This window comes from Leopardus geoffroyi, chromosome C2 (genome assembly GCF_018350155.1).
Source record: "Leopardus geoffroyi isolate Oge1 chromosome C2, O.geoffroyi_Oge1_pat1.0, whole genome shotgun sequence".
Classification (NCBI taxonomy): Eukaryota; Metazoa; Chordata; class Mammalia; order Carnivora; family Felidae; genus Leopardus; species Leopardus geoffroyi.
This window is the reverse complement of record NC_059333.1, coordinates 148647435-148667549: the sequence shown is the minus strand read 5'-3', so window position 1 is coordinate 148667549 and position 20115 is coordinate 148647435. Positions and strand designations below refer to the sequence as shown.

Here is a 20115-nt window from a genome sequence, read left to right as displayed (position 1 = left end):
GCTTTCATTTTGGCTCGGGCAACAGGTTCATGGCTCCATGTATAAAAGCCAAGTCAGATAGGGATTCTTTCAGAAATGTTATCAGCCAGAGAACTGGTGGAAGACATCAGAGGGGAGAGGACTAGAAGAGAGAAAGGGAGAGAAAAAGAGAAGCGTCAACGCCAGAGACGTGAGGATGTGAGATGAGGGGACAGAGGCTCAGAGACGAAAAGGACTGGCCCCATGGGGGAGCAGGCAAGAGCTCCTCACAGCCTGTGATCCTGGCGCTCAGGGGATGCAGGGCGCTGGGGCTGTCGCGGGCACAGTGTCCTGGGCTGCTTTCAGCAGTGTGTTGCCCTCTGGCAGAGCAGTGATGTTTTCCACTGTCCTGGCCGACGAAGTCTCACTGACACCGTCTCTCTCCGTGCTTCACATGCCGGGCATCAGCCCCGTGCTCCTGCTGTGGGGGGCGGGGGCGGGGGCGTTAACAGCAGAGCAAACCCGGCTGATCCAGTGGCTGGCCTTACCTCCGTTGGTTTTGCACCAGTGCTGGGCATTCACTCCCAATGCATCAGGCACTGGCGAATTGTCAAGACATTCTGTCTCTTATATCTCATTTTCCACATTTCCTGGAAAGAGATTGTCCATGTGAATCTACTCCTTCATATACATAAACGAGCAGCATATACCTCCTTCAATAATCTCTACAATCCAGCTAAGTACTTAGGCGGGCAGTGTCGTCTATGGCCATCTTCCCATCCGGACTGTAAACTGAGGGCAATAATTTAAAAACTTTTTAAGATCGCTTTAGTACTTTTAAATGCTTGGTGCCATGCTTGACGTGGGAAGAGAAGACCCAAATATAGCCAAATCAAATATAGTCAATATCAGAGGGTCATAATTTCAAAAAGCATGGCACCGAGCGAGCGTGGCACCGGCTCACTCTTTTCCCCAAAGGAGATGAGCGAATTCCAGCCCCAGGGAAAACGTGATAACCGATGACCACCCAGATGGAAGCAAGCAGGGGAGGGAGGTCAGGTAGGGAGGAGCAAAAGTCTCAAGCTGTGCCCAGGCTGGGGTGGGGCTCGGGGCTGTGTTGTCTGGGATTCTGGACGCACTGGAGGTGGAGGCTGTAGGCAGTGTGAGGGCTCGAGGCTGGGATGGCTAGTGAATGGGCCATCTGGGCGTCCATCCCTGTGCTCTGAGGAAGGTGGGCAGGGCACACACGCTTCTTTCTCTAGGACAGAGTGGCTCTGTTGTCTGTCCATACAGAGGCTCAGTGTGTACCTCCTGGGGGAACTGGACCCCGGCTCAGGGACTGGCTGGCGGCAGGGGTGGCCTCCTAGACAGTCTGAGCACTCCCTGCCGGCCTCCCTGTGCACCAGCCACTGTCTGCAGGGCCCCGGGCCCAGTCAGTTCACGCAGTCAGTCACCGAGTTCTGTCTCGCCCTCCTCCCCCTACTACCCTCGCTTCCCCTGGCACTCCAGAGATCCTGTTGCAACTACAAAGACGCTATTGTATTCCTTTTTTTCCCCCCAGAACATTCTCTCTTGAAACTCTAGTTAAAATGCCATCATTTCCCTTTGGGGTGGGGGTGCAGATGGCTGACTGGGCAATGCCACTCTGTTTAGTCACTTCACTGAGAGGGGGGAAAGGCTCCTGGCCCTTTGTTCACATGCACTCACCCCCCTTGCAGTGGCGCTCACTCCCAGGGTGGATGGGTTTCAACTGTAATTGTCGCGAAAGCTTACTTGATACAGTTTTAAAGCATGAAGGGTTCAAAGGGTGCTTTTCCTCCTCAAATTTTTATTTAAATTCTAGTTGGTTAACATACACTGCAATATTGGTTTCAGGAGTAGAAGTCAGTGATCCATCACTTACATGCAACACCCAGTGCTCATCACAAGTGCCCTCCTAATACCCATCCCCCATCTAGCCCATCCCCCACCTCCCTCCCTCCACCAATCCTCAGTTTGTTCTCTATTGTTAAGTCTCATGGTTGGGATGCCTGGGTGGCTCAGTCAGTTAAGCATCTGATGTCCGCTCAGGTCATGATTTCACGGTTCATGAGTTTGAGTCCCCCTGGTGAGCTTGAGCTCTGCTTCTCTCTCTCTGCCCCTTGTGGGGTTCTCAATCTCTCTCTCTCTCTCTATCTCTATCTCTCTCTCTCTCTCTCTCCCCCCCCCTGCCCCTCTCTCACTTGTGCCCTCTGTTTCTAAAAAAAAAAAAAAAAAAAAAAAATATATATATATATATATATATATATATCTCAAGATTTGTTTCCCTCTCTCTTTTCTTCCCCCCTCCCATATGTCCATCTGTTGAGTTTCTTAAATTCCATGTATGAGGGAAATCATATGGTATTTGTCTTTCTCTGACTGACTTATTTCGCTTTGCACAATATGCTCTAGTTCCATCCATGTTGTGCAAATGGCAAGATTTCATTCTTGTTGATGGCTGAGTAATTACATTGTATATATATATATATATATATATATATATATATATATATATATACCACATCTTTATCCATTCATCAGACTGTGGACATTTGAGCTCTCTCCATAGCTTGGCTCTTGATAATGCTGCTCTAAACATCGGGGTGCAAGCATCCCTTCAAATTTGCATTTTTGTATCCTCAAAAGGTGATTTGTAATCGGAATTAAATTCAAACCCTGCTTACTTAACCTTGGGAAAGTCACTGGACCTTTAACCTCAGTCTCAGTTTCCCCATGAACATAATACCATCCCCTTGTGAGATTGTGTGTTTGACACTATAATGAGGAAAAAGCATTGCATATCATGGTCATCAGCATATACCAAGTGTGCAATTAATGAGAGCTGTGATTACATAGTTCCTAGACAACAGACAGGGCTGCAGAGGCCTGAGCCTCTACAACTGTTAGTAGGATCCCTCAGTGCCTCAAGGGGAATAGGAGTGGGGAGTAGCCTTGGACCCTAGCTCCAATGCATAAAGGGTTCTAGAATGGGGGGGGGGGTGGTATATGCTATAAAGGGGATTCCATTATATCAGCCATCCCTACAGTGGTGAACTAGAGAAAGATGGAATCAAGTGGTAGAAGTAAAAGGATATGTCATTCGAGGATTCTTGACCTGGAGTCCATACATAGAATTCAGGGGAGCCCTACACCTGACTGAAGAAAAGGTACATCTTTACTTTTACTAAGGAAACCCCTAACTGAAATGCAGTGTTTCTTTAATAAGGAATCTAGGCACGAACCAGAATAGTGTTAGCAGGACATGCGACCTTGTCACCAGGAGGAATCACGGATATTTTATGTCATGACAGTGGAGACACGGACTTTGAAGCATATTCTTTTCTCCTGACTGCTTTGAAAGTGCACTTGTTGTTAGATGTGCTGGTAGATATGTTATTTAATGTATTGATAAAGAAGAACATGTATTATTATACCATACATTTATTTTTTAGGTGACTGTCCTAACTTTATTTCAGCATATAGTATATTCAATACAATGTATTCAATATAATTGATTGCCTTTGGAACGCTATGTCTTTTATTTTGTACATTTAAAGAAAGCATCCTGAGAAGGATCCATGGCTTTACAAGGTGACTAGAAGCGTCTTTGGTGCTAAAAAGATTCAGAACTCCTGCTTCTGTGTAGGCATTCATCTGTGTGATCTGATCTTGGCAGTGTGCTAACGGCCCCCTTTGCCTAAAAGTATCTTCCCTCGGCCTCTACTCCAGGATCACTTAAAAAATAATTTTCAACAAACTTCTTGTGTGTACTAGGCACTCTCCTGGGTGTCGAAATATAATTTCCTCTCAGTACTAATAACAACATATATTTGCCCTGGGCTTTGTGGCTTTCTTATAGATTATCTCATTGAATCCTTAATCCTTCAACTGTTAAGGCTGGTGTCATTAAACCCATTTTAGAGATCAGTAATAGAGTAATTTAGAGAACACTGATGCTGAGTAATGGCCAGGTCACACAGTTACCAATAGGAAGGACTTCACGGCGGGCCCTCCAACCACCGATGCGACACTGTTTCCAATCGATTAGCCTGAATATTTTCACAATTTAGGTGTTTTACCTTGATACCTGGTCTTTGGAAATTTTCTGTTAAAAGGAAATATCCTTGGAAATTAGTTCGTTGTGGAGAGTGTTGTGCTGAGAATCTGAGTCCCAGGTATATCGTCTTCAAATATAGGAGAGCCCTGAGGGTGGGCTGGGTGCGGATTTGGGAAGGCCTGGGAGCAGGACCGCCTTGGGGAATGGTGTGTGGGGGCAGGAGACACAGGTGTGTTAGAGCAGGGTGTTGGGGATAAGGGAGGCCAGTGCTGAGCAAAGGAGCCCCGACACTGAGGGGGAGCTCTTAAGCCCAACTCGACTCTCTGTGTGTTTAGCTTGAGGAGCCTCCAAAACATGGGGGGCCGAGCCCCCGACATCTAAGCAGCATCTCCACGAGGACACAGGGAATCCCTGTTTCTGGACCAAGAGCACGTGCGATGGACAAGCAGAGCGTTTCTTTGTATCGTGAGACTTGCTCCTGTTCTGGAGCACTGAGAGGGTCCTTGAGACACCCCTGGGCACTTCCTGTTGTCTCTTGTCCCTGCCTATGGCTTTCTGCCTAGTTTGTGAACCCCGGGAAGACAGCAGCTCTCCTGCAGCACCCAGTGTGGATGCAGAGGAGGTGCTCAGCAAGTGTTTTAATTGGGTGGTAGCCTCCCATATATCACATTTAAGTCTTTCCAGAGCTGTCCAATATAAATTCTGGAGGTGATGAAAATCCTCTATTCTGTGCTGCCCGTCATGGGAGCCACTACCCACAGTGGCTATTGAGTACCTGAAATGTGACTAGTGTGACCAGGAATGAAGATTTCAAATTTTAATTAATTTAAATGTAAACAGTCACATGTGATCAATGGCTCTTATATTGAGTGGTACAGCTCTGAACCAATAAGTATAAACTGATGTGCAGATAGAACCCAGGCCGCTGGCACAGTGAATGAAGTAAGCTGGATATAGTGGAAAAAAAAATCAATCTGCTTTGTTTTCTCAAGTTTTATTGAGCCATGGTCAAAGAAGTGTTTGTCTTCTATGAAAGACGATAAAGCTAGTGAGATCCCAGAGGCAAAGGTCTTTCCTCCTCGGTGTTAGGAGACAATAGGGAATGGCGGGGCCTGCAACGAACTGTAGAGAGCATGTTGTTGAAAGCGAGCCGTACTCTACTCCATCTGTGTGAGAACATGGGCCCAAGCTGTGGCTGGAACTTCCTCTTTTCAAGGGAAGCCCCAAATCTGGATTTTTTATGTGAAATATCCTGGTTTTTAAACGTTGGTTTGAATTTAGTAAAAATACTTCAGGCCAGGCAAAACACATCTGTAGGCCAGATTTGGCCGATGGTCCCAGTTTACAAAGTCTCCTCTACGCCTTATCCTGAAGACGTCCATTTGACCTGCTACAACTGGGATGGATTTAAGACAAGACTGAGGTGGAGTCTTCCCTTAGTGTCTTTGTTGGCTCAGTTTCCCCTGTTGTCATGGGTTTGGCCAGAGAGGGGAGAACTGTGTCTGGAAAACCGACTGCCCCCCACCCCCCACCTCTGCCCCTTCTCTGGGGTTGTGTCCTGTCCTCTGAGCAGCCAGGGAGTAGAATACTCTTGAAGGCTGGAATGGGATGGCCTAGAGAAAAACTTGATGTATGTTTTTAAGCAAGAACTCCTGGGGCGTCTGGGTGGCTCAGTCAGTTAAGCGTCCAACTTCGGCTCAGGTCATGATCTCATGGTCTGTGGGTTCGAGCCCAGCATCGAGCTCTGTGCTGCCAGCTCAGAGCCTGGAATCTGCTTCGGATTCTGTGTCTCCCTCTGTCTCTGCCCCTCACCCACTCACACTCTGTCTCTCTTGCTCTCAAAAATAAACATTAAAAAAAAAAGAAAGAAATCCCTACTCCTTTCCCACCCCAGCTCCACTCCTGGGCCTGAGAGCAAAATATATGGCAGTTAATACAAGGGCAGCCAGAGAAAATTTCTAACAAATGACAGGGTCTCCAAAATTCCATCTGGCCTGCGGTGTTCCCACACTGGTGCTCTTGTGAGCTGGAACAAAATGGTAATTCAGTTATGGATACAGAGAGGACTCCTGGGGCCAGCAGGACTGCAAAGGCCCCATCGTATAATCAATGTAGAGACAGCAGAACAAGGGCGAGCAGGGAGGGAGAGGTAAAGGACTATGTTTAACTCCCTCTCAACTCAGGAGTGGGCAGAGGCTTTACACCCCAACCTGTAGGGCATGCATTCTCCGTGCAGATTCCAGAAGCCCTACCATGGAGGTAACCCCATGGGTGTTGCTAGAAAATTATGAGACTAGTAATAGTAAGAATGTTAACACTGATCGAACATAGCTATGTGTCAGGCTTTGTTTTGAATGCTTTGCCTACAACAGCTCATATAACTCTCGCGGTGCTCAGTGGAGTGTTTTTATTTTTACGAAGTCACATTCTTTTCCCACCAGAATGTCACCATCATAAGGGTAGTGACTTTTGTCTGTTTTCTTCACGGCCTGTCTCTTCTGCCTGGAGGAGTACTTGGCTCAGGAGGTTCTGCTAAATGAACTAATGAATAGTCCACCTTACAAAGGAGGTACTCTTCTTATTGCCATTATACAGATGAGGAACTTGAGGCCCAAGGTGACAGCAATGACACAGTGGAGCTGGAATCAAAATCCAGGCAGTCTGGCTCCGAGCCCATGTGTTACTAACGGACTGGTGATGGCAGGCCAGCCTGGTAAACGGTTGCCTCCCTCTGGGCCCACAGAGGACACTTGTCAAACAGCTTGGGGACTCGAGAAAGGTTGTGGTGGCCACATTTGTTCTGGGGGCTGGTCCTGTGGTTAGGGGCTGAGTGTGGGTCTCGGGGACCATTTGGATGTGGGCTGCTCCGTCCCTTTCTTAGCCTATGCCTGTGGTCTGGGGCCATCTGTACCGAGCCTGAGGACTTGTGGAGTCCCTGGAGAATGTGCACAAACCCTGAGAGACTGTTTGTCTTTCCGATGACAGATAGGTCACTCTGTCCCTGGAGCAGAGACCTAGCGGCTGCATGTGTAACAACCCTAGGTAGAACCGCACATGCTTCCCTCATATGCTGAGCAGTGAGTCAGAGCTGAGGTTAGAACTTGGGCTAGAATCCTGTTCCCTCAGGGGCAGGGCTGAGGGCCCCTGTGATGGGCAGCTCCGTGAGCCAGGGTTCTTTGCTAGGGGCAGGAGGCACAGAAGTTTTCCTTCTTGTCCAGCCTCCGCCCTCTAAGATCCGTACCTTAGGTGACCAACTGCAACCGCCTGTGAGAGGGTCACAGGAATGTAGTTTTGTGTGTGACCCACAGAAGTGTTTCAGATTGAGCAACAACATTGTTTTCCAAAAATACACTCCCTCGGGCTTGTTGTCCATGGGCTGCTCTGACCCTCACCCCACAGACTCTTCCCTCTCCAGCTGAACCTCACGTGACACTGCCCAGGGAACACTCCTCCCCCTCCTCCCAGCTGACATTTATTGAGCATCTACTAGGAGCCTGAAATCCTTGTAAGCATTTGACATTTGTCTCATTGAATTTGCCTAACTGCCCTAGAAGGCTGTGTCTTAGGTTGGCTTCTCCCCAAAGCAGACCTTGAGACAAGGATTCCAATGTGAGTAATTTATCTGGAAGATGGCAGTATAAGACAGCAGCAGGTGAGGCTGAGGGGGTGGGGAATGGAGAGTGAGACCAGGAGGCAGCTGATGCAGGGTGCTGGAAGGAGCAGGTTACCGCTGTGGGCTGGAGCTTGTTCCTGCTGGGGACTTCAGGGGGACTATGTAGAACATGCCTCAGAGTCGTCCTACCTGACAGCTGTAGCAGATGGGAACTTTACCCACCAGTTCCTGTCTGTCATGGGTTGATGGCTGATCCTGGGGGGTATTAACTTCCTGGCGGGCATATTCCAGCATCCAAAGCAAGCCTGAAGGCAGAGAGTCAAAGCCGCTTGTGGGAGGGGATATGGGCAAGGCACGGATAGCACCCACTATAGGTAGGTATGTCTATTTCCCCCATTTTACAGGTGAGAAAATGGCAAGTTCCATATTAGTGGGTCACTACCAGATTATTTTTTAAGAGAAGGGAAAGGAAGAGAAGGAAAGAGAAGGGAGAAAGAAAACATGAGTCATTCTATTGCTTAAGGGTGTCATTTCATGAAGCTTTTATTTCACTTATACACACACACACACACACACACACACACACACACACTTTGGGTCACGTTGTCAAATGTATTTCTGTGCATATTGGTAAAAAGAAAGTTTGAAAGCCAGCGGGTAAATGACATAGCTGTGGCAGTCAGGACCTGGTAAGAAGCAAAGAAGGTGAGTAACTTGCCCAGGGTCACACAGCAAGTAGGCAGTATTGCTGGGATAACGGAGCCTCTGTGCTGAACTGCTGTGCTGTTACTGATCACTTCTGAAGTCCTTTAAGTGGTCCTGGTCATCTCCTAGTTGTTCATCTCTGTGGGAGGGCGCTGGCTGTGAGCACAATTCTGTAGAAGGAATACCTGGAAGACTCAAAATTTCAGGAGTTGGTTGGACGAAGGACCAGCTGTGGACTGTCCTGGGGACCTGAACCCCAGAATGAGAAGAGGCTGTAGGAGAAGAGGTGGGGACGGGAGAGGGGAGGGGCAGGGGAGGGGAGGGGCAGAAGAGGTAGGGGGGAGGGGAGGGGTGGGGAGGGGCAGTGCCAGCAGGACAGGCATGGTTCTGAAACCAGTCCTCCTGAGAGAGGTAATGGCTGCTGTATGGCATCTAGAGGTTGGACCTGTAGGGAGTTCTTCAGCCCAGTTTGTCCTTTGTCGTGGTCCGTTCTTCACAGGATAATAACAATGGCAGCTACCATCTTTTGAACTGTTGCTGTGTCCCTATGATTTCTTTATGAGTTTTAGACACATTAGCTCATAAACACCCTCGTCAGTCCTGGGAGATAGGTGCCATTGTCTCTACTGTTGTAGAAACAAGTGAAGAGCTAGGACACCCTGGCCTTCTCCCCCAGCTGGGCCTGAGGGCTAATGTGATACGCATGGCTCTGTAGGGTGACTCCTACTGATGGCTCTTCCTTTCTACTGGTTCACCACCCCCTCCCCATGACTGGCCCTGATTTGGTCTCTGTGGCCATTGATGATGCCCAGATTTTCGGGAGGGGGACTCTACCATCATTGTCAGCTTTCTTAGCACATGAACTCAGGGAAAAAACCTGTGGTTTCTTACCAGGTCCTGACTGCCACAACTATGTCATTGAACGCATTGGCTTTCAGACTTTTCTTTTACTGATGTGCTTAGCAATATATTTTGCATTGCGACTCCACATGTGTGTATGCGTGTACATAGGTTTTTTGAAATGACACTTATCCCTGTGAGATACATTAACTCATGTGTTCTTTCTCTCTTTTCTCTTTTATTCCTTTCCTTTCCTTAAAAACAAAATCTGATAGTGACCCAGACCCTACATGGATTTCAGCCCACAAGGTGACAGTCTATTGAACTCCCCCCTCATTTTAATATGGCCATTCCCCCCTTCTTGAGCTTGGTTTAGTTTCCCAGGAATGAGGCCAATTTTGGAGGCAATGTGCCTGTTGTTGCATTTTCAAATCACTGTGCCACCCTGCTGACATCTACTCTGCATTCTGGACGGAGCTGGTGCACACTGATGCTTCTCCACGGGCCAGTGCCCTCCACCTGCAGCCAACCCCAGGGTGAAGGTGGTCAGGAGCCCCTGACCTGGACCAGCTGTCAGGGCCAAGGCCACCTCCCTGCTGTTCCATCTGGGGTAGGGTAGGAGGTGGTCCTTTGAGTCTTCTAGGCTGCCTCCACCAACTGCCTACCCTGACAGAGACACTTAGATTCCCAAGATGGGCATGCTGGACATGGCCTTCTTAGAACTGGGCTGCCCAGGGACTTCTGCAGTGGGAAGACATCTTAAGGGAGGCCATATGGCCAATCTCTACAGCAGACAGTGTGGAGGTTGTATTAATTTCGTCTTGCTCCTGTCTCAAATTACCACAAACTTGGCGGCTTAACACAGCGTCCATTTGTTTTCTTATAGTTCTGGTCAGAAGTCTGAAATCAGTGTCACTGGGCTCAAGTCAAGGTGTCGGTGGGGCTGCTTCCTTCTGGAGGCTTTAGGGGAGAAGCCGTTTCCAGCTTCGCTTAGCCACTGCATTTTTTGGCTTGTGGCCCCTTCCTCTACCTTCAGATAGCATCACTCCTATCTGCTTCACTCATCACATTGCCTTCTTTTCTGTAGTGAGATCTACCTCTGCCTCCCTCTTGTAAAGACACTTGCCGTTCTATTTAGGGTCCACCAAGTAATCCAGGATAATCTCTTCATCTCAGGATCCTTAATTCAATCACACCTGCAAAGCCCCTTTTCCTTTCTTTCTTTTTCTTCAAAGTCCCCCTTTTCAACACAAACTCCGCAGTTTCAAGGAATTAGGTCCTGGATATCTTAGGAGGCCATTACCACCTTTACCACAGTAGTCATCCAACCTCCACTTTAAGGACCGTGAGTTACTCTCTGTCATCAGCTGGCCCAGTCCTGTGCGGTCGGGCTAGGGCTGTGTGCTCCTGAGGGTCAAGTGAGACCACTGTGACCTTCAGATGATTTCCCACTCCCATCTACCAAAACAAGGCAAATCAATAGTTACTCGTTATTTAACAAATAAATGCTGTGTTCTACTACTTCCAGAGTTAGGATTATAGCTCTTTAATTAAGTTCCTTTTCGGGTCTGTGGAAATACAGGGAGCTGCAGAATCTCAGAAGTGGAAATAATTTAGAGCTTGTATAATCCAGGGGTTTCAAACTGGTGGCCCCTGGGCCAAATCAACTAGATTCTCCAGGTTTGGCCTTTGATGCTAAAGAGGGAGGTGAAGGAGCCTAGGAAATCTCTCAAGACAGAAGCTATGCATACAAGTCCATGAATTTCCACATAATTCTATTTTGCATGACAGAAAGTGAACTTTGGGCCAGCCATTTACATCTCTTCTGTAACACAATGAATTTCTGAGAGCTAGGGAGGCTTTCCTGCTAGCTCTGACACTCCCAGGTAAGTGGATAAGCTTCACACAGGTCCTCAGGAATGCAAATAGGAAAAACACATTAATACTTGGTAAACACTGCCCTTCTTAACATTTGTTGTTTTACAGTGCTACTCCCATGAGATTAACTGTATAATCATCCAACAAGTGTCTGGGGTTATAGACAATTTAGTTTTAGTTGTACTGGGGGGCAAAATGGGGCAGAGAGGACACTGAAGACTACTTTCTCTTGGTTTCATAGTTTTACTTTTTAAAGTCTTCTTCTGGACCCATTTCCTGAATTGAATATTACTTTTTTTTGAAGACAGGGAAATTTCCATTCTTTTGGACCCCACAGCACCACGGTGCACCAGTAGAGGTACCCAGTAGATGCCTGTCACAGGAGACAAATGGAGTTTAGCCTACATTTTCCTGCCTGGGAGAGCTCTCTCTTTGGCTCTTCATCCCCCTTTCCACCTCTGCCCTTCCCCTGCCCGCCAGATACACCATTCCAGATGCCCCAGTGTTGGGAACGCCCAGCACTGGATATTCACGTTGACAGAACTCTGTCTGACCAGAGCTCTGGCATGGTGGGACCAGTCCAGAAAGCCTGTCCTGGGTCATATGCAGAGAGAAGTTGTACTTCATGACACAGGAGAGGAGCAGAACCTTTCCAGTGTCTCTTCTTGGTGGAACTTGGTGGGGATACACGGTCCAGGATAAGAGATCATCCCTTCTAACACTCGATGCAACTCAATCCAAACAGCATGCGGTCACATCAAGCCCGAAATGGGTTTGGCCCCACCAGACCAGGGCAGGAGGCCAGGACAGAGGAAAAGGAGCCAGATGTTACGAAATACTGCTGCTCTGTGCTCAGAGGGCTCACATAGCCCTTAGCAAGTATATGGGCAGGGATACAGTGGTTGTTTATTTATTTATGAACACAAAGCTGCAGATGGGGAAACATTGATCCACCCGATCCCTTTCACAAGAGAAGAACTGAGATTCAAGTTGCAGGCGGCGAGGGGTTGGTGGTGGTGTATAGCTGATTTCCAGGAACACCTACTTTTGCCAAGAGCCTCGGTGAGAAATTAGAGAAGGTGAGGAAGGTAGGGGCGAAGGTGGGAACAGGTGGGCCTCTGGGGGTGTAATTAGACCATGGGCACTGGGGACCTTTGGGGCAATCATACATGTACTTTAAATTTTGTGTGACGAAGAGAGGGCAGTCAAACTTGCTTTGGAGAAAGAATTTCTGAGAGCTGGGGAGGCTTCCGCACCTTGGGTCCTCTTACCCTGGAGGCTGCAGGGATCAGGCCTGCTGCCTCTCCCCTCAGCCACCCTCTCTCCCACTGGAATTGTTTCCTGCCGCTTTCGATGCAGCTCCCTGACCTGTTTTTCTCTTGTTACACACACCTTCCTTTCCGTTTTGGATTCTTTTTACTACTAGAAACTTTGCTGATTAGAAATCTGGTGTTAATTATTGCTAATCTCCTTCCAAATGTTAATGGAACGAGGTAGGTCTGTGTTCAAACTTTCCTCTCCCAGAATCCCCTGTAGTTGGTCTGCTGTGTTTCTCAAGGCTGAGTGTGCTACAAGAATTTCCCAACTTGAGACAAAACACTCAACATCTGTTCTAATGTTGAAGGAAAAACTGATGTGTATTAGTTTCCTTCTTAAGGGATTTTCAAGGGTAATTTTGATCAAGACTTAATTTTTGTCTAATTTGCTCTATTAGAATCTAACTTTCCTGGAAATTGGAATGCCACCCTACTACAAATTGTATGCTTGCCTTTGTGTTTGGATTTACAGTTGTGTTGATCTAAGTGATACGGTGCTGTTTATCCTTTAGTATAGCATTTCTCTAACACTGTAGACTCCTGGGGTTCCAAGGATCTATGCCTAAGTTCAGATCTGTGCTGTTCAGGATGGTAGCCACCAGACACATATTGAAATGTGGCTGGTCTGAACTGTGATGTGCAGTATGTGTGAAATACACATTGGGTTTCAAAGACGTATTACGAAAAATGTAAAATATCTCAATTTTATATTGATAAAATGTTGAAATGATAATATTGCGGATGTATTTGGCTAAGTAAAAAATATTATTAAAGTCAATATCACCTGGCTCTTTCCCCTTTTTATTTAGCTATTAAAAAAATTTTTTTTAATGTTTATTTTTGAGAGAGAGAGAGAGAGAGACAGAGCAAGTAGGGCAGGGGCAGAGAGAGGGAGACACAGAATCCAAAGCAGGCCCCAGGCTCTGAGGTGTCAGCACAGAGCCCGACGCGGGGCTCAAACTCATGAGCCCAGCCAGAAGATCATGACCTGAGCTGAAGTCGGAAGCTTAACTGACTGAGCTACCCAGGTGCCCCTCCCCTTTTTAAAACGTGGCTACTAGAAAATTTAAAATTCCATACGCAGTTAGCATTATATTCTTATTAGACAGTGCTGAGTTGAATAAACACTGGCTCACAGCAGAATCTCATTCTTCAGTTCTTCCATTATTTTCATTTTGAGAGACAGGACAAGAGTACGTGAGCAGGGAAGAGGGGCAGAGGGAGAGGGAGAGAGAGAGAATGTTAAGCAGTCTCCATGTTCAGTGCGGAGCCTAACACAGGGCTGGAACTCACTATGGTGAGATCATGACCTGAGCTGAAATCAAGAGTCAGATGCTTAACCGCCCCAGTTCTCATATTCTTGATAGTCAAAGCCAACAATTCCCAATCTCTTGTTTCCTGACCTTTTTCCCCCTGATTTTCATTTCTGAACATTTGAGGGCTATAGGTGTTCATTAGACTCTGATTTTCTCATTCAAATGTACCTGTTCTCTGATTTCTGAGAAGAGTCTCTAGATTGTTGACCTCAATCTTGGTGATTCGCCTGATTTACACAAGAAAAGATTTATTTTATTTGGTCCCATATCCCCTTCAAATCATCTTCAGTACACTGGGGGTAAGTATGCATTTTTTAAAAATAACAGATGAGCGTAGTCAAACTCAGATTATTCCTTGCCAGAGTCATCTTTTGTATGAAGAAACAGACTATTTCTAGATTAGAGGTCTCCAGGGTGGGGCTTACGCGCCTCAGGGATACACTAGATAATTCACTGGATTACAGTATAAAAAATATTAAAACTTCTGTTTACATTTGCTTTACCTGATCCTTTTCTAATTTTTCATTTCTTGTTCATGTTTTACAATGAACATATTCATTTAGCACTACCTGCTTACAGTTTGTAAATATTGGGTAAACTAATGTGGGAAGTATTAGAGGGATGTGCTCAAAATGTTTACTAGTAAGTGTATGTCATCAAAAGGTTTTGAGACTACTGGTCCAAAGGAGGTAATTTCCCCCCTAGTGTACATTGAATCCCACCACTGTGTTAGTGACTCTTTTGAATAAATGCAATTCATTCATTCATTCATTCATTCATTCATTCATTCATTCTTGAGGATCTACTAGGCAGCTGTTGCTTTGGTCCCGTAATTTACTTGACTTCTGGGAGCCTGGATTCTGAATCTGTTGTTTTCCTGCTGGCCTCATGGCTGGCAGAAGTTTTGGCAGGCCTTGAGGTGTTTGGGGGTGAAAGAATGAGTGACAGAGGCCTTTTTTCCTGGGCTTGCCAAGATGGTCTTTTAGTGCTTAGCATATCTTCACCGAGGACTAATGTCTGCCATTTCTAAATTTAACATTCTTCTCTTTACTTTTTTTGTAAGTTGTGTTTTCTGGGGCCCTTCTCCCTGTTTCAGTTCTTTTCCTAGCTGAGAACCATCACTTGTTGCAACTTATTTGGTCTTCATTCCCATCCCAAGCACAAGCTGTTGTTATTCGTGCAACCAGGAGGTTTCTGTCACATCACAAGGTGATTGCATCCCTGAAGTTATGTTATGGAAGCTAAGCAGCAGAACTGGCCAGACATTCATGGAATCATTTGCCTGGGGTGAACTAGATTTAAATCCGAGCCTCACAAGAACTTCAAGTCACCTCCAAGTAACCTTCAGTCCCCATCTCAGCCATAAATCCCCCAAGGTCAAATATCTATGGTGCCTTTACCTGTTCAAAATGCTTTTCTTCAAAGGTGCCAAGGAGAGCATTTACCTGGGCAGGTTAAGGAAGGGTGGGAGGAGATAAAAAGAGATTTTCATTTTCAAGAAGGACTTTTCTCCGTCCTTAAGAACCCACTATTTACAAGACTAAGCTGGCTTCTAGGACTTCACATCCACCAAACTGCTGCAAATAAAGACTGTGTGAAGCCAAAGGACGTTGTTGAAAGGGGCACAAAATCCCAGGTTCCTTTGCCATGCTTATCCCTTCCCTAAACTCACTTCTATCTCTCACGGCTTCCTTCATCATTCTGTGGTAGAGTGAAAAAGTACGTGGGTTTTGGGAAAAATTCAAATCCTGTCTGCCACTGACTGGCTTTGTGACCTTGAGCAAGGTCCTTCTCTAAATCTTTCTCTACCGTTCTGTACAATTTCTATAATTGTAAAAATCATCACATTAGTACATATACTGTGGGGAGTGGCTATTATTAATCGAATCTACTGTATTCACCTCTCAAGTCAGATATGCTCAATTTCCTGGCTATAGTCTTTTATTTTTTTACTTGAGATATCGCTGACACACAATGTTATGTTAGTTTCAGGTGCATACCATTGTGACTCAACAAGTCTATCCCTTATGCTCGCCGCAAGTGTATTCCTAGCTACACTCCTAAGAAAGCTTGAGCTGGAAGAAACGTGGGCACCACCTGGTTCTGGAAGGAACAGGAGGCTTAGAACCTGTCTGGTTTTGAGATTAAGCCATAGACCTAATTTAAGGAAAGCAAATTTTTTATTATTTTTAAATTTATTTTAGAGAGAGAGAAAGAATGCCAAGCAGGGGTAGAGGGAGAGAAAGAGAGAATCCCAAGCAGGCTCCACCCTCAGCACAGAGCTCGACTCAGGGCTCGATTCCATGACCCTGGGATCATGACCTGAGCCGAAATCAAGAGTCAGATACTTAGCCAACTGAGCCACCCAGGTGCCCTGAGAATAAGAAATTATTAGAGAACTGCTTCTGATGTTCCCTCTCAAGTATGCACAGATCTGAGTGGGTCAAATGGTGGCATTCTCTCACTGATACTCTTTTATTTAATGAAGTAGGACATGAGATAAAGTTATTTTCACTTTGAAAGAAAAGTAAACGTAGCCTGGAAATGTTTTTATTTTCCCTTAATTTTCCCCATTGAGAAAAGGCTGCCATCTACCCTTGATCTCACACAAGCCTTATTTCACAGATGAACTGAGCAGTCTCAAAGGGGTGAGCCTCCTTCAAACGCAGGGCCTGCCCCAGGGACCCAAAGGCAGTCTTTTACGATCCGGGGTGGAGCAGAGGCTTTAGGTGGCAGCCTCCTCCCAGAGTGGCACAGTGATTAGGTCAGTGGCTCTGGAGCCAGACTGCCTGGGTTCATGTCCTGGTGCTGTCCTTACTGGCACTGTGAGCTTTGGGTCACCCTGATTCTCTATGCCTTGTTTTCCTCACCTGTAAAATGGGGCAGTAATACTAATACCTATCTTATAAGACTGGCATACAGATTAAATGAGTTAAGAGAAGTAAAGTTCCTCACACAGCCCCAGGCACACAGTGAACACTGAATAAATGTTAGTCATCATTGCTTCTTTTTTTTCTTTTTCCTGGAAATTGGCTGGGCCAAAAATTACAGGGGCAAAAGTGCTTTCTTGCCTTGAAGTTGCTGATGTGGAAGGAAAATCACAACTCTCCAATGAAGCTGAGCAAGGGGGCCTGGCTAGGTGGTGGCTTAGGAGACAGGCAACCTGGGCTTCTGCCCACAGTGTTACAAAGAGCTCCAGGCCCCCAGGACCTAGCAGATCTTACTGGGAGAGGGACGCTGTGTGCCTAGAAGTTCTAATGGGCTGTGCCTGTCGCCTTTGCCCCCAGAGGCTTAAGCCAGATCAATTTCCCCCGCCTGGAGCCTGACTCTGGGTTCAGCCAAGGAAAGCAGAATTTGACCAGGTCTAGCATGCAGTATGACTCACAGGACTGACATGTGGTTTTAATCCGGCCCTCTGAAAATATGCTTATGTATTCCCTTTCACTCTACTCATGGTTTTGTTATGAAAATTATTCAACTGTTCTTTAAAAAATGGAACAGAAACTCCTAATTCAAAATCTCTGCCAGTCTTAACTCAGAGCCTGAGTGATGATGAATCAGTGATCAGCCAGTAGGGATCGTTTCGTTTAGAAGAGAGCAGAGGTCGGGGGGCAGAATGGAGGGGTCTTTCACACCTTTAATAATGATTCCGGAACCAGGGCCAAACATGTTTTATTAAACGTGCGCATGGGTGCGTGTGCACACACACGCACATGCACACACGCACACACAATCACATGGCTTCCCTCTGCCTGTTCTCCCACCAAGCAACACTTTACAAATACTTTGTAATTTTATTTGTTTTGATGGAGAGAGGAACCTGTGATCTCTGTCTTCTCTCCACCTCTCCTGCTCAGCATGTTATTCCATCACCCATGGCAGTTGAGTGGAGGACCAGGGTTTTGTCATCCTTTTCTGACATCTGGGAGTTGAGAAAAGATGGCTTTGCCTCTGTCTCTGTCATTTGGTTCCCGTGCAGCAGCCGGTGGGAATCACAGTTGTTAAGCACAGGGGGACGTCAGGGTTCAGAGCGGGGAATTCTGGGAAGTGGTCTGGGGTAGAGAGGGCTAGGGCCCAAAAGTAAATCCTGACAGGATTTTCTCAAAGTAGAACATTCCTTTCTCTGTGACCCTTTAGAAATGAGAAAAAGTCTCCTGCTGGCTGTTACAGTACAAACCGTAATCGAGTCCTTTCCTCTAGTGTCCTTGTTTCTGAAATTGACTCTGTGCAAAGGCCACCAGTTTGTACTGGATTTCTTCAAAAAAGTCCTTCTCAAAAGGTCTCTCTGGTTTCCATCTCACAGAAGGCTCCCTCAATGCCATCTGCCCATCTTATGGAATAAACTTGTTCCTGGGATGTGTTTGTGACCAGGGTGTACTGTCATTATCTTCATCATAGCCTGAGTCCATCTGTAGTGACAGCACTACGCCCTTATTAGTCAAGGGAAAGGCACTGCGCTTCATTACTAAACTGCCTTGCTGTTATCTGACCAGGGGCACACATGGAGCCCAACAGAAACCACCAAAAAATCTGTGTTAGTTAAGTTTTGCTGTGATAATGCTGCATGATGAACAACCCTACAATCTCAATGGCTTACGATATACACCTACAGCTTGGTTCAAGGTCTATGTGTAGTTTAGGCCCAGTGGGTATGGCTGGTTTAGCTCCAGGTGGGGGATGGGATTCAGGTCCCTTCCAGGTGCCTCATCTGGGGCCTATGCCTCTCATACTGGAGGACAAGTTTGCAAGGAGGAAGGTCAAACCACACAAGCACATTCAAAGCATCTATTAGGATGTGGCATATGTGATGTCCACTAATATTCCACTGGCAAAGCAAGTCATGTGGCCAAAGTCAAAGACAGTGGGTGGGGAGGTATATTCTCTTTTCAGTGAAACCATGGCAAGGTGAGGAGGAAGGAAGAATAGTGAAGAAATATCACCAATATCACTGCCTTTCATGTTGAAGGGCTATCTTCCACCCTCTATGGAGGCAGTGATAGGGAGTTTGGGGGTGGCTCCTGTCCCCAGCACAGCACTTTCCTGTGGCCTGGGTTCTTTTCTACTCTCCTGGCTTTCCTTCCCACAGTTGCTGTGGAACCCAAACCCCCACTCTTGTCAAAATCTCAGTCTGTTCCTTTTAGTCCCTCCACATACTTCCTTTCTGGCTCCTACCCTTTCTCTCCTCACCTTCCAACATGTTTTTTTTTTTTTAATGTTTATTTATTTTTGAGAGAGAGAGAGACAGAGAGTGAGTGGGGGAGGAGCAGAGAGAGAGGGAGACACAGAATCCAAAGCAGGGTCCAGGCTCTGAGCTGTCAGCACAGAGCCTGATGTGGGGCTCGAACCCATGAACTGTGAGATCATGACCTTAGCCGAAGTTGGACGCTTAACTGACTGAGTCACCCAGGTGCCCCTTCCAACGTGTTTTTAAGCCAAGCAATTCCTTCCTGTTCCATCCTTGATATCTTTGGATGGACAAGACTTTTCCCATTGCCAAGGTGGTCTCCTCTTAACTTACATTTGTAGTTTTATGATGAAAGAGTTTCTCTTTCAGCCTCTGCCTTGAACTGTGCTCCCAAATATCCCATTGTTTACTCTGACATTACAATATGCCAAGTGCAGGAAAGGGGATGGGTATATTTTTCAGATCCCAGAAAGGTAAAGGGTGTTCAGAGAGTGGAGGCAGAAACATCGATCCCACTACTCATTTAAATGTACTAAGCTGGGGCACCTGGGTGGCTCAGTTGGTTGAGCATCTGACTTCAACTCAGGTCATGATCTCACCGTTCATAGGTTTGAGCCCCACGTCAGGCTCTGCGCTGACAGCTCAGAGCCTAGAGCCTACCTCAGATTCTATGTCTCCCTCTCTCTCTGCCCTTTCCCGCTTGTGTTCTCTCTCTCTCAAAAATAAATAAATAAACATTTTTAAAAAATAAATTTAAAAAATAAATGTACCAGGGGCGCCTGTGTGGCTGTCAGTTAAGCGTCCGACTTCAGCTCAGGTCATGATCTCACGGTTTGAGAGTTCGAGCCCCACGTCGGGCTCTGTGCTGACAGCTGGAGCCTGCAGCCTGCTTCAGATTCTGTGTCTCCCCCTCTCTCTACCCCTCCCACTCTCATGCTGTGTCTCTCTCTGTCTCTCAATAATAAATAAACGTTAAAAAGATAAATAAATAAAAATAAACGTACCAAAGCATGTAGTAGACCCTTTACATATTTTGACTCATTTCTTTCTCATGGCCGTCCTTGTAGAGAGGAATTATCTCATTCTCTGACATTTTGTGACTGAGGAAACAGGGCAGAGAGGTTGTATAACTTGCCCATTGTCACACAGCTCAAAAGGGCAGAAACTGATTTAGAACTCAGCTGTGTTTTCCCCAAATGCTCCTGTTTAGCTACCCCCTTTTTTCA

General features: G+C 46.5%; 1 protein-coding gene across 7 annotated transcripts in view; it reads left to right on the top strand.

The window, feature by feature from the left end:
- GASK1A (golgi associated kinase 1A) overlaps nt 1-20115 on the top strand; it is a 67583-nt gene that overhangs the window by 8110 nt on the left and 39358 nt on the right. Inside the window, exon 1 of one of the 7 annotated variants that reach the window (XR_006701097.1) lies at nt 11991-12151. The exons of the other annotated variants lie outside the window; for them this stretch is intronic. The gene's annotated coding sequence lies outside the window, so the exon portion shown is untranslated. Of the gene's footprint in view, nt 1-11990; nt 12152-20115 lie in introns of those variants that run through there. 7 annotated transcript variants of the gene reach the window in all.